At 36.7% G+C, this 14,238-nt stretch overlaps 1 long non-coding RNA gene across 3 annotated transcripts in view; it reads right to left on the bottom strand.

Moving 5' to 3' along the window:
- LOC135322716 (uncharacterized) overlaps window positions 1-14,238 on the bottom strand; it is a 60,121-nt gene that overhangs the window by 31,585 nt on the left and 14,298 nt on the right. The window contains exon 3 of one of the 3 annotated variants that reach the window (XR_010383518.1): window positions 5,833-6,819. The exons of 1 other annotated variant lie outside the window; for it this stretch is intronic. This is a non-coding gene — a long non-coding RNA (uncharacterized LOC135322716). Of the gene's footprint in view, window positions 1-5,832; window positions 6,820-10,161; window positions 10,445-14,238 lie in introns of those variants that run through there. One more of the 3 variants, XR_010383498.1, reaches the window with a different exon arrangement.

The following is a 14,238-nucleotide window of genomic DNA, read 5'->3' as shown; positions in this document are numbered from 1 at the left end:
AAATTATAAAGTCATCAATATGCTTTTCAACATAGAGAAACATTTAGAATTATCAAATACGGGAGCCGGGTATATACTTAAGCTTTTGTTTGATACTTTGCATAATTATGTTAAAAGAAATCTTACTTTTACATATTGAAAGACATAGGGGGAACTAATGGTATGATGTTTAATGAAAAGACAGGACAGCTTCTTGGTGTTTTTGGTTCTTGACAAACTCTTCCCACTGCCCTCCACCTTCCACCCTGAACAAAGTAGTAAGGGTTAAGGTGCTTACCAAGCTTTATACATTTCCACACCACTTATTGTTTTGTGTTTTCCTTTAATGTTACAAAACTAACAATAGAAGAGAACTTCCTTAACTTGGTAAAATAGAGTATCATTCAGTCATAAAAAAGAAGGAAATCCTGCCTTTTGTGACAACGTAGATGGAACCTGAGGGCATTATGCTAAATGAAATAAGTCAGATGGAGAAAGACAAATACTATATGTTGTCGCTTCTATGTGGAATCTAAAAACACCAAATTCAGAAACTGAGAGTAGAATGGTGGACACCAGGGGCTGGGGTAGAGGGAGACATTGGTCAAATAATACAAACTTCTACCTCTAAGATGAATAATTTCTAGCTCTAAATATGTGTATGTGGAGAGTGAAACTCCACAAGGTCAGGCAAAAACAAGTTCTAGGTAAAGAACAAAGTACTTGAGAATTGTAAGCCAAACAATTCCCAGAATTTGCACATGGTTTGGAATTGTTCAAGTTCCCTCCAGTTAGAATGGAGAAACCTTACTAAGCACAGACTATAGGCGGATCACAATACAGCAGTAGGGCTAAATTTTTCCTAGAGTAAAGGCTACTCTAGATTTGTGCTTTAAAAGACTTTATTAAAAAGCCTCAGAGAAATCAGTCTGATCTGGAGGTAACTTAACCACAACACAACATAATCCAAGAGTCTTTGAAGGAAGATAACAAAATCCAGAACTCAACAAAGTAAAACTCACAATTATTAGATAGAAGAAGATGCAAGAAAATGTGACCCATAATAATAAGAAAAATATCACACAACAGAAATAGACCCAGAAAGGACTATTGGGTGGAATTAACAAACAAAGATTTTAAAATGGATTTTGTAACTATGCTGACTTTGCCCAAAGTCTTAAACAAAAAATAAACATAATGATGAGATATATAAAAGATATAAAATAAAACCAAACAGAAATTTTGAAGATGTAAAATAGATATGGAAAAATACTTTCTACTAAATTTAGTCAACAGCATTTTAGATACAATAGAAGAAAACATTAGTGATCCTGAAGATTTATCATTAGAAACTATCCATAATAAGTCACAAAAGGCAAAAGAGACTGAAAAAAATGACAGCCTCAGAGACTTGTGGATAATATCAAGCAGCATCATATTTATGTAATTGAAATACTTGAAGAAATAATGGCAAAAGTTTTCAAATTTTAATGACAACTATAAGCTTTAAGATCCAAGAGACTCAACAAAACTCAGGTTGAATCAACATAAATGAAAGCATATGAAGAAATATCACAATAAAATTTCTAACAACCAGTGATGATTCAAAACTTCATAAGCAACAAAAGAAAAAAATTATGCTTAGAGGAACAAAAATAAAGATGATGTATCTCTCTAAATAAACTTGCTTTCACTTAAAAAAATAACACAGACTTCTTGTCCGAAACTATGCCAGACAGAAAATAATGAAACAATATCTTTAAAGTGCTGAAGGGAAATATTGTCAATTTAGATTATTCAATCTACCAAAATAGCCTCCAAAACTATAAAGATGAAATAAATTTTCTCAGATAACCAGAAGCTGAGGGAATTTAACATCAGCAAAAATACATTATAAAGAATGTTAGAGAATATTCTTCAGGCAGGAAAAAAAAGAGAAAGAGAGAGATATCTGATGAGATACCTGATATAAACCTGGATCTACACAGAGGAATGAAAAAATACCAAAAATAATAAAAATATAGGGAAATACAGTACAATACAATATGCTCATTTTAAAATTACTTAAATGAAAACTGACAGTTTAAAACAAAAATAATACAAATGTATTCTGCAGTTTATAACACATGCAGAAGTAAAGTATTGAAAAGGTTTTATATTGTACATACAGTGATATAATTTGAATGTAAACTGTGATAAGATAAAGATCCATATGGTAAACCCTAGCAATGGTAATAAAGTTAAAAGGTAGTGAAAATAAAATAATAGTAATTATAAAACAGTACATTTTAAAATACTCAATCCAAAAGATTTCAGGAAATGAAAAAAAAGAGAGAGATGAGAGAGCAAATAAAATGATGGCTGATTTAAATTCAGCTATACTGATAATTATATTAAATAATATAAATAAATAATCTTAAAACTCCAATTAAAATGCAATGCAGAGATTGTCAGATTAGATAACAAAATAAGATCCAATTTTGTAAGCCAGCTACAAAAAATGCCCTTTAAATATAATGATACAGATGAGTTAGTAGTAAAAGAACGGAAAAGACATATATACATACATATATACATATACATACACACACACACACATACAAAAACAACATAAGAAAACTTTAATGGACCAGAAACACTCCCACCTTAGGGCCTTTGCACTGAGTGGTCCCTCCCCCTGGTGCACTCTTCTCACACATATCCATAGGACTGACTCCCTCACCTCCTTCACATTATCACTCACAGGTCATCATCTCAATGAAGCCTACCCAGAGCCCTACTATTTCAGACTGCCTCTCAAATCACCCACCCTTTCAGCACTCTACATCACCCTTTATCCTTCTGTTATTCCTTCTGTTCCAGGCTCTATTGCCTTCAAAGCATATAATTTATCAGGCTTACTCATTACTGCCTATCTCTCTCCCATTACAATGTAAGCTCTTTAAGAGCTGGGATCTTTGTTTATTCCTCCCTGTATCCAGAGAGCTTAGAATAGTACCTGGCACCTAGTTGATATTCAGTGTACATTAGTTGTGGAGTTATCTTAGATCACTAGATAAGATTGTGGCTGACCCCTTTGATTTCAGGTCTCTTGATTCCTTATCTTGTGCTTTTTCTAGCTGCCTTGTTATAAGCTGATTGTGTGATGGGACACTTCAAGAAACACTCATTGAAACTGGGTCTTCATTAACCGAAGTATGATGTACTGAACAAGTAAAGTGATTATTCTACTATACCCTGTGACTATGATTGGACTTAGATTGATATAGTCTCAGAGGACCAGACTGGGGAATATCGCTAAAGTTAAAGTAAATCAGATTACAGCTTAGTATAAAACAAAACTATCTAGTAATGACACACAAGGCATGTTCTTGCTTTAGAGCCTTGGCACTGTTTTCACTTATCCCCGAATTGCTGTTCCCCCAAACATCTCCCTGGGTAACCCCCACGTAAATTACTTCGGTAAATCTTTGAGCAAATGTTACTTTCTTGTTGAGACCTATTCTGACCGTCCAGTTTAAGATTCACCGCTCACATTCCCACTGCCTTCATGCTCTTGTTCCTCTTTACCCGCCATGTGTATGTTTTTACTTTTTCCATAGCACTTATCGCTTTCCAGTATACCATACGATTTGCTATTTTTATTATGTATTGTTGGTTTTCTGTTTCTTCTCTTTAAAATCTAAGCTACATAAAGACAAGGATCTTTTCTATTTTGTTTTGTTCATCTGCAAACATCTAGACAATGTCCACTATATGATGGGCACTCAAATTTACTGAATGATGAATAAGATCAATGTAGATTCGTTCACTTAGCCATAACTCTTCCTGTCTCCTGACACATACAAGCTGTAGGAATTCACACAAGTTAATTATCTTTCTGAATAAAATGGGGATAGTTGCACTTGATTCACTGGGTTTTATAAAATAAATGGGATTATATACTGAAAGTATTTAGCACACTGTCTGGCATAGAGTAAAAATGGACAATTAGCTACTAACATTAAAAAACATCACCAAATTTGAACCCTAATTTAGAAGAGTGCCAGATTCCATTCAAGACAAAACATCTGTAGATCTCTCTCCTGAACTGTAACTGAGAGCTCAGAGCCTCAGAATTGTGAAAGATTATTTTCCCCAAATGTATTACCATGCTACAACTTCCTGAATTTTACAATGTTCCAGCTTGCCACTTCTTCTCTAAAAGAATTTAGTGTCATCTGCAAATCTGGAGATTCCATCATTCATTTATTTTTCTTCCAGATCATTAAAAGAAAAAAATCTTAAATAAGCCATCCCAACACTAATTCTTAGGATCTGATTATTTGCACTTACCTTTATAGAAAAGAAATCATTTATTTACTTCTTCTTGTTCAACTCACAGACAAACTTGAAATTCAGTCCTGCCAAGGACTGTCCCCAACTTCCGGCCTTTCTGAGGAAAGGAGCAGGTTTGGGACAAGAATCCAAACTTATCTCTGCTTCACCATTCACAAGCCTGAGCTTCCTAAGGGTAACAGGAACCCTCATGGTAACAGCAGTAGATTTCAGCCTCCTGGGGTAGTTAATAAGCTTGGAAAGCACTCTTAAGAAATTGAATTAGATACTAGACATGCAGTGCTCTAGAAAACACTAATGCAATAGAACGTACTTTGACAACAGTTATAGAAACAATAAATGTAAAATGGCATGCTCTGAATTGACGATATGTATGCTAAAGGAATGCAGAATAAAGGAGCAAAAGAAAACAAGAACTACAAGGAAGGATCAGGCTCCAGTCCTTCAGTTCTGCAAAGGTAGCTGCACGGGCCTTGAACGCTCCTCCTTTTTCCCTCGAGATACCAACACAAGATAGTTCAAAAGTTCAAACGAGCAATCCAAAAGAGACAATTTATTGAAATGAGATAGACATTTATTATGGAGGCCAAGGGTAATGGGGCCTTTTCAAGGACTGAAACCAGTAATTGGAAAGCTTTCAGAAGCCAAGAAAGTGTTTGATTTCTCAGTTTCTCATCTCTTTTCACAGACTTGTTATTTTTTCCTCCATGCCTACTTGCTGCCACTACTTCTCCGTATGCAAAAGATGGCTGCCCCTGAGTGCCCTCGTTTACATCATCTCACTTCCAGGCACTGCAGAGATTAACACGCTCCTGTGATAGAAAACTGAACTGACCCAGTGTGAGTTAGGTATATTCCTCTTCCTTCCCTTCCCTTCCCTTCATCCGTCCCTTCCAATCAACTGTGGGCCAGTCAAACATGGCTTAACTTGAGGAGGATGGCCGTGCACTTCCATGGGTATGTGATGGTGTTGACTTCTGAGGGATTAGGGCCTCTGTGAGCTGTACAATTATTCAGAAGTCTTCTATTCCTCCATCGTCACCCCAAAGCTGTAGGACTCTGTGGTCCTTTGAACACCTTCCCAATGAGGTCTCTGAGTGCCTCATCATGGGATGGAAGGATGACTGCTTTCAAGTGCTGAGTGAGGATTTCCAAAGCTCCTTTTCCCAGATCCTTAGCTATCCTCTGTCCGTATTAGAGCTGGGTCTTGATCACATCCTGAACCTCTTGCCTCAAGTTCTGGCATTGAAGGAGGCTGGCACTATTTCTCTTTCCTCTAGCTTGTAAAGAAAGTTTCAGGGGAAAAGAGATAGGGGCTATAAACAGTCACTGAGTGTATAAAAAGAATCAGACACGGTTCATTAGTAGAAGGGAAGACAAAAAGAACCAGATTGCAAAACAGTGTAAGAAGCATGATCATGGTGGGAAAAATGACAACACAAAAGAGGAAAGCACCAAATCATGCTAAAACTTTTGTTTAAAAAGCCATTATCATTAGAAAGTAGCAAAGGGAAAGCAGTAGTTGTTGGCATTTTGTGGATAAAATATTCAAAAGTTCAAACGAGCAAAATTAAACATAATTAAATAAAATGGCTTCCTCAGAATGTGACTTCTGACTGCAAGACTGAATTTTCTCCTTGCATATTACAGAAAACAAAGAAGACTTAGCCTTGGTAGACCACATGAGTGTTAGTATCCTTTCCAAATTTTAAATTGATAGATGATTTTTGGTCCATTTGACTAAGAAGTTCAAGGATCTTCATCCTTTGAATGAGTTAAGTGCAAATTAACCAGAAATACTCTTGCTTGGCAATAATTTCGTTCATCAAGTGATTTAGTTTTGCCAGGGTGTTACTAATTTAAACAAGATGACCTACTTTGTGCATGACATTCTTGCATTACTAGAAGATTCCTGGCTAATAGCAGCATAATTTCCAAAGGATGGTCCAGAAGACACACACATAGTAGTGACATTATCATAGCGGGCCTCACAGCCATCTCTCACCAAGACCATCCTGGTACCTCCACCCCTTCATTCAGAAGATAGCCTCTGGCAGGGAAAAAAAAAAGTGATGGAGTTGAGGGAGTATTTGGAATAAATTGTAAAAAAACTGAACATCTATGTTTCTTGGAATCCCCACTTTTTCTTTGTAGTTTTACCAGAAGTCTTAATTTATTGTATTATCTTTGCTTTTATGTTGTCTTGGGTGAGACTCATTTCCATCTTTCCCTTTGAGTCATGTGGAACGGCTACTAATTGGGAAGTATGACAACACAGTATTGAGTCATACAGCCAAGGGAGGAAAAAGCTGCAGCTGATTAACATTTCTCCAGATGCGACAGCAGAGTTAAATAAATGAGAAGTGCAGACCCTTTCTTCACAGCAATGGTGAGGTTCAACAGAGAAAATCAGTGCACAGCTATGTACCGAGTGTTTATCATGTGTGCTCCATGGTAGGGGGTATAAAATATCTTCCTGTCTTCAAGAAATTGGCCAACCAGCTCCAAAGACAAGACATTGACATAAAGAAAAAAAAAAAAAAAAAAAAAAAACTTGGTTAGGTTCAGGTTCACCAATGTGTAGTAAGGAAAGAATTTATTGAAGGGATAATAGAGATTTAAGTTTGTATGATACATCAATACACAAAGTTTTTGCTTATGTCATCTCATTTAATCCTGACAATCAATCTGAGAAAACTGGTCTTGTTAGCTGTCATTTACAGATGAGGGTCCAACAGCTCAGTAAGTTCAAATGTCATTTTCTCATAGTTGCAGTAATGAGGCAGCCCCCCTGCTAGTTTTGCTCTTACAAGGTATCACGCAGTGTTTAGACAGAGTCAAGATACTGGGAATTAGATACTTACACTGAAGGCCTGATGAGGCCATGGGCTGGCATGGTCTCCCTTGATGCGTGTGGGCATTGCCAGAGTTAAGTAACTGAGAAAGCAGCAGGTCCCCAGACAATAACCCAGAGCTCTGGCTTTTGGCACACAGGAATAGGAATTTTTATCCTTTGGGTCTCACTGTCTTGATCTTATCCTTCAAGGAAGACAGAGACTCCTGATAACCGGTGTAGAGTGTGCCCATCACAGAGTGGCTGGTCAGGAGCTCGAATAGGGCAGAGCCAATCAGACCGAGAGAGTGAACATTTCATACGCCTTACCATCTCACTTCATGTTCTTCTCTGAGTTTGTTTGTTTTCCCCCTTTTTTTTAACTTTTACCCTTCCCCAACCCCAATCTTCAACATCTCATCCAAATTTGGTGTTCCTCTTTCAGTGGAATTACAGAGAACAGAGGAGTCATGTGTTCACATCTATGCCCGAGTCATTCATAGTGGTAAAAGTGGTGGCATCAAGTGAAGGTAAGTCTTAGCCAGTTTGATCTACCATTTTCAAAGTGAAAATCTCTTTCCATTAACAACTGTGGAGTGGTTGAGGCGATTTTATTATTGGGGAAGGCAGTGATTTTCTCACGGTCAGATAGGTTAGCAAGTAACAACGTAGGACTATCAATCCTCAGTCTTCTGCTCTTTAAAGTCATTGCTCTTTGCACTGTCACACCCAACTGAAGACAGAAGAGGGCCAACGTGGAACACTGCTTTTCATGAGGCAGGGACATAACTAATCAGTTAACAATCCTCAGGAAAATCAGTAGAGAATTCTTGACCCATAGAATAAAATCTATGTGGAAGTAATAAGAGAAGTAAGAAAAGAATTAGAACATCATGACCCTTCAGACACCCATGAAAGCAAATTTCAAGATGGCGCTAGCCAGAAGTGTTGAACGCTGAATAAACTCATGGCTCTTATTTCCAAAGTGCTCTTAGGTCTCTTTTGTGTCTCTCAGTCCTATCTCCTCCACAAGACGATGACCTTGGAGTTGAAAACTCCCCATTACCCAACCACCACATCCATTGGTCACTTAGCACATAGTGTGATTATAGGGACCTTCTGTAATTCACCTGCACACATCAAGTCTTTACTTTATAGCCACAGCTATATGAAACTCATAGTTTTAACTAAGACATCCAATGCAGTTCCCTGTGCCCTCAGTCTATTCAAGAAGCCTTACAACTTCTGTGCTTGAAATGATGAATCTTTAAAGGAGAAAAGAAGAGAAATGTTCGCCTCCATCAGTACAACACTGGAAACTAAATTTTAAATGTGTCAGTGTTGTAACTGCTGAGCTGCTCTTTTAACAGATGTGACAGGAACAGATATTTTTGCACAGTTTGAAGCCAATGATGAATACGAAATTTTGGAGTGATTATGCGAGATGTCACCTCACATTTGGAGAAATGTGTGAGGTTGAACCTACCTTAAATACACTAATAAAAATCAGAAGAGTTCACTCAAAGACATTTGTTTCCTATAGCTGGGCTGCAAGAAGCTCTGCTTTGCTTCTCCTGATGAAGACTACCTGAAAAATAAAATATAAAGCAAACCAAAAAATAGAGGAAAATGACCTATTCTGAAAGAAGGGTTTACGCTATACAGTTACAAGATGATTTTTTTCTTGTGGCTCATAAACTGGTTCTGAGGGTAATTCCAAAAAAGTGAAGGAAGTGTCAGTAGAGGAAGTGTCTAGTTTTCCAAGGTGATTATTTGCCAGCTTGTTTTTACTGGTTTTGAGGTGACTGTTTAGAAAATTCATTTTGCTATTTAAAAGTTATACATACCCATCATTCAGATAAAATATACTCCAATCTTCTTGGCTTCAAAGCAATACAGTTTTTAAAAATATACCCAAGAAGTTACCCATTTTTATCTTGGGGTGTTAAGATACAGTGAGATTATCATGATTTTTGTTTCTGTTGTGTCTTTTTCTATTGTCCACATTTTTTTTTTTACATTGAGAATGTCTTTCTTTCATAATCAGAAAAAAAATTAAGAATTGTTTCCGAGACAAGCTTATTCACGTTGTATACTGGGGGTGCAAAGTAGTACTATGATTCTTTCTGAAAAAAACCAAAATTTCCTTTCAGAGGAAAAAAAATAAGGTTTCTATAAAAATTATAAAACCAGACTCTGGTTGGCACCCTATTCAGAGAATTTTCTTTGAATGACCTTTATGATTCAAAACATTAATTCAGCATATTTCAATTTTCTCTGCTCTGGGTGGTACATTAATTTCCTCTCATTGACTTCCAAGGCGTCCTGTGCATGGACAAGCTATCTAGGGGATGGAATTAAACTTGACCCAGCAGGCACTCAGCATATTGTGTCATGGTTCTCTTCACTGTTTGCATAACCCAGAATTCTTTTTGGCCAAGAAAGCACTTGTTTATTAAATTTCCCTTAAAATGCCCGTGGGTTTAAATTGAGGAGGACCTCATTTAGAGAAAAAGCATGCAGCGGGCTCTCATAACACAAAGCATTTGAGAAAACAGTCAGAAAGGTTTTATCCATCCACTTACTTCTCTCATTCAGAGCAATGTTACTTCCAGCTTGGAACATGAGCAAGTCTTTTCTTTGTTTTGTTTTTTTTTTTAAGGTTCTCTTCCAATGGGTATCCACTAAAAATTATTCTACATGCTTGTAATGTGATGACAAACCCAACTTTTTCACTGCCTTGAAGACTTCCCTCTTTATTCCTCTTGAAATTGGCTCTGCTGGTTCAGATAACAATACAAAATCTGATTTAATAGTCATATATTGATGAATGAAAGTTAAAAGTTAGATTCTTCTGGGTTTCATAATTTTCTCCCAGCTCCAGAAGGAACTATTATTAGGGAATCAGTGAGCATTATTTCTCTAAATATATGAGTCAGTATTTTGCCCTCCAGTGTAGGATGTGTTTTCAGTAGGACACAAGACATGAAAACCTGATTTGGCCAGTGGATACTAATTTAGGAGCAAAGCAAAAGTAAAACATGTATTTTCCCATGTGGTTCTTAACTAGACAGCAGATGCTGAGCTTTACTTGATTGTGTGTTTTTAGGGTAGCTCACCTCCATTTTATCTTCATCCTGCATGTGGACATCGACCTCCGGATACACAGCCAGCGTGGGATGGCGTCAGTTAAGAAAGTATTAGCAGCCTGGACATCGTTCATTATGTGCAAATTTCAAGCTTATCTCTCTTCACTAGATTTCTATTCATAGATGGTTATCTAGATGTCAAGATCTGTATGCAAATGAATGAAGGAAATATATCCACTCTGGTACCATTTTCTTAAGAAAGCCTTCATAAAAGTTAAGATAGAATTCCAAGGAATCATTCCTTTGGCTTGGTTGGAGTGCTCAAGGTTCTGATGTTTTGTTTTTGTTTTCTTAATTCATAGCATTACTGATTTTTTTTTTGGTGGGGGAGGGAGGTAATTTGGTTTATTTATTGTTATTATTATTACTATTACTATTATTATTATTATTACTACTACTACTACTACTATTGTTTTTAATGGAGGTACTGGGGATTGAACCCAGGACCTCATGCATGTTAAGCACTACACTATACTGAGCTATACCCTCCCCTACATCATTGATTTTAGAAAAAATTCCTAGTCACTAAGAGAAAAGGGGCCAAAAGATTTACTCAAGCCACCTGCTGGGAACCTTGTGCTCCTCCTCTGCAGGAGTTACACTCACAATGACAGTAGCTGCCTGGTGGTAGAAGTCTATGAGAAGGGCCCTGTCTTGTCCTCCAGGCCAACACAGAAATAGAACATGCCCCCACTTGGCCCTGAAGAAGCTGTCCAGTTACTAAGTTCAGACCTATTTCAGAAGGGAAAGCAGGTTAATATTCTAGGAGTTTGTAACCTACTTCCCACACCCTCGTCTCCCTCTCTGCCTTACAGGGCGTCCTGCCCTTGGAGTCGTAGGGATCCTGCCAGGCACGTGATGCCACACACTTGAACACGGGAGCCCACTGAACAGCAAGGCTTCAGGGAACAGGAAACTGCTGCAGCTTCACAACAGACACGAAAAACTGTATCTTTATGTTCACTCTTCTCTGTATCTTCATTAGGGGATCTAAAATATGACTCTCCTTCAGTTCATATACTTAAAAGGTTTATCATTACTATATCACTGCTTTGTCGGTATAAGAAGAAGGAAGAAATCTACATGGATTCATGTCTCTTCATTCCTCAAATAAGAATAATCAAAAAAAAAGAATAAGAAAAGTTCCCAAAGCATTCTTAAATATTGAAGAAATTTATAACAGAATGAGCAGTACAATAATCACTTTATTGAGACTGTCTACAGTGTTAAGACTTTGCTTTTAATTTTGGTAAGCCTAGATTCCTGATTCATAGAAACTATGAGATAATAAATGCACTTTGTTTTAAGCTGCTAAGTTTGTAATTATATTGTTACAAAGCATATGCAATTAATAGAGAGGATGTGTTCAAAGAGAGGAAGGTCAAACCGGAGGTGAGGACAAGCACAGGGAGTTATTGCAGGAGGAGGTGAAGGAGGTGGCAGGAAGGAAGGGGTCAGTGGACATGAGAACAATTTGAAGAGACAGGTTGTGTGGTCTGTTCACAAGGACCAACAAGTTACCTCTGCACCAAACTTCAGACTAAAGAAACAGCAGATGCCGAGAACACTTAGTAGTGCACAAACAGAAAAGATCTGGTTTCAGCCTGTCAATGAGAAGATGAGCACAGTACTGAGACATCTGTGTTTAGGATAAACAACCATCACAGCCCAGCTCTTCTGGAAGCACCACAGTGAACTGATGGAGCTTGGTCTTTGGATGCGTCTGGCTTTGTACCAGAGCCGTGTGGTGGACTAGCTAAGCGGCCATGGGAAATTTTCTTCACCTCACTGAGTTTTTGTTTCTTGTACGTAAAATGTATTTGTTTCATCGTAGGGTTGCTACAATGATGATGTGGGATGACAGATGCAAAACACTTATTGCTGCACATGGCATAAAGTAAGGGCTCAAATACAGCGCTTTCTTGTGCACAGAAGAAACTTCCGTCCCACAAAAATAATTGATCAAATGGATTCAAAGACTAGAGGGAAACGTCACACAGGCAATCAAAGTGAGAAAGTTCTTAGAAGAATCTGTACAAAATATAAAAATAGCCATTCATCTATCTGAACAGAAGAGTTCAAAAGGAATGGAGAAATCCACTCTGTTCCAGCAGAGATGAAGAAAGAGGAAAATTCTAGTTTCAGAAGAAATGAGATAAGGCTGAATTACAAACTCAGAGGATGTAACACTGAATTTTAGAAATATGATCTCATTTACCCGCCCGGAGAGATACTAAATCAATATTCCTATTTCACAAGATCAATACATGTCTGAAAGTTTCTTTCCCTAGCTGTGAGTGAAGACTTTCCTTTAGGACTACCATCATGTGTAGTGTTGGCCTTTGGGTTGGTCTCACAAGCAGAGCCCCTCACATTTTCAGGAAGAAAATAACACTATTTTTTCTTAGGTGCTTATTAATCATGTTAAGCCGTTCTTTAAAAGCAATAAACAATGCACGTGTGGTGATTAGAACAGGATTCTTTTTCAAGGGAAAATAAAGTCTGGCTCAATATGCTTTGGATTCAGGCTCCCAAAAATAAACCCACAATTCTCCATTCCCTCTACCAAAAAGGAAAAAAAAACCCATCTGTTTTAAAGGATATGGAATCCTGACATTTGGGTTAATTTATACTCATAATTATCCAAATATATTTCAAGATCTAGTTGATATTTCAGAGTGTATTTTTCAGATATTTTAAATAGAAAAACCATATTTTATTTAAAGCAAACAAACCAAAACAGCAAAAGATCGAGTCTTGTGGAACCTATGGTCTTATGAAATACAAATAGATTTTAAAGTCAGAAACCTTTCTCTTCTATCCAACATTTATTCTAAATTTATACATGTAAAAGTATCTGTAATGTCTATAAATGCCCAGGTGTTTACAACTATTAATAAATGAAAATGTTTGCAGAATTTCATGCCCTTGGGTAAGACATAAAATTTAGATGTATTTCTAATAAAGAACTGAAGAATTTCTTTACAAGTAAACCACCCATTTTGAAAATAATAATACATGGAATTCATGGACTTTTGAAAAAGCCAGAATTTGTGGTCTCAAGCCACACCACACAAACAATTTTTTAACTATATCACATTCCATCAAATCAGATATATTGTTGCTTTAGATGTAATGATTTCTTTGGTCCTAAAATTTAAATGCTAAGGTTTTGTTTTAATCTGCCAGAATATGCTTTCACAAATATCTGTCCCTTTCCAGACCAAATAATCCTAAGACTACTGCACGTTCACACTTTAAACCACACGATAAAGGTTTCAGGAATGTAACATTTTCTCCAGGACAATTATTTATAAGATAAATAACGTTAAATGTTTATTTGAAAAACTTTAAATCATCAGATATTGTGATTTTATCTAACTAGACTCATATTGTACTTATTTCTCACATTTTCAAAGAAATATTTGCAGACTGTCAAACTGCCAAAATTGTACATAGCTTAGTATCTTTGAAGATTAATTCTGCATCTTAATTGAGGTAGCCTATTTTGAACAAATGTCTCCGTATTTTTACATTACTCTTGAATTAAGCACATTCAGAAATAGAGCATATTTTCATTCACTCATTGGTAAACATTCATTTGCATATGTTACTTTGGTGGCTTAGTTGCCAAACATTTAGCTAAATGATAAATAGGTACTCACTGAGGAATTAAACTTTCTTACAGGGTGGTCCTGATATGAAGCAAAGCCAGAAAATTAATGCTTAGTTTCCAAAACACCTAATGAACACAAAAGTAATTAATCCTATAGCTGTGCAGGCTTTCAATTCTCTGAATTTATAATGTCTTCCATATTTTATTAACTGTTTACATAGTTAAGGTATTATACTTTCTCACATCATTTATGGAGGGTTGAGATACAAATGAGTTAATTTACTTGATGAAATCATTAATTGCTGAACCATCTCCGTTGTGAT

This window comes from Camelus dromedarius, chromosome 1 (genome assembly GCF_036321535.1).
Source record: "Camelus dromedarius isolate mCamDro1 chromosome 1, mCamDro1.pat, whole genome shotgun sequence".
In the NCBI taxonomy this organism is placed as follows: Eukaryota; Metazoa; Chordata; class Mammalia; order Artiodactyla; family Camelidae; genus Camelus; species Camelus dromedarius.
This window is presented reverse-complemented; position numbering and strand designations above follow the sequence as displayed.